Consider the following 699-nt stretch of genomic DNA (forward strand, 5'->3'; position numbering starts at 1 on the left):
AGATATTGTCAAACTCCCTTCACCTGACAAGCCCTCACCACAACGTTGTTGCTTTCAGGCCCTATCCACACCACTAGTTAGACGGTTGTTAGAAAACAGGGGAACGCTGACATCGATCAGGGAAGTGTGATCCTCGTAAGTGAGGCATCAATTGACAAAAACCACCGTTTGTGCTCTTCAATAAAACACTTGCTGCTCTGGTGTTCCTGGTGCGTTTGCTCCAATCTCAAGCAGTAATGGTGTGTTTGTGTATTGGGGGAAGAAGGTGAACAATGAAATTGGGCAAGAAAAAGTGAGACAGAGAGACGGAGTGAGGAGTTAAAAGGACGTTGCTTGATGAATGGGAGTGTGAGAGTGCGAAGCTGTGAGCAGCTCCTGGTGGCTGCAAAAGCCTACTGCACCTGGTATTCCCAGGCGGTCTCCCATCCAGTACTAACCAGGCCTGAGTCTGCTTAACTTCCGAGATCAGGCGTTTTCAGACTAGTATGGCCGTAGGCACTTACACCCTGCATTTATGGTTCCTTAAAGGCACACAGTGCTGCATTTACAACAACTTGTTACCAGTCAATCATACTGCACTAAAGCATTTCTCTTTCCTTTGCCTTTCTATTCTCCCATCTCCATCTTTAGCTCCTCTACTTCACCCCCTACACACACACACACACCACACACCCCACCACACACACCCACACACGTTTA

At 47.8% G+C, this 699-nt stretch overlaps 1 pseudogene; it reads right to left on the reverse strand.

Moving 5' to 3' along the window:
- Positions 1-389: 389 nt before the first annotated feature.
- LOC132830671 (5S ribosomal RNA) lies at positions 390-497 on the reverse strand (annotated as a pseudogene).
- Between the last annotated feature and the right edge of the window lie 202 nt (positions 498-699).

The sequence above is a fragment of the Hemiscyllium ocellatum genome, chromosome 31 (assembly GCF_020745735.1).
Source record: "Hemiscyllium ocellatum isolate sHemOce1 chromosome 31, sHemOce1.pat.X.cur, whole genome shotgun sequence".
NCBI classification, from domain to species: domain Eukaryota; kingdom Metazoa; phylum Chordata; class Chondrichthyes; order Orectolobiformes; family Hemiscylliidae; genus Hemiscyllium; species Hemiscyllium ocellatum.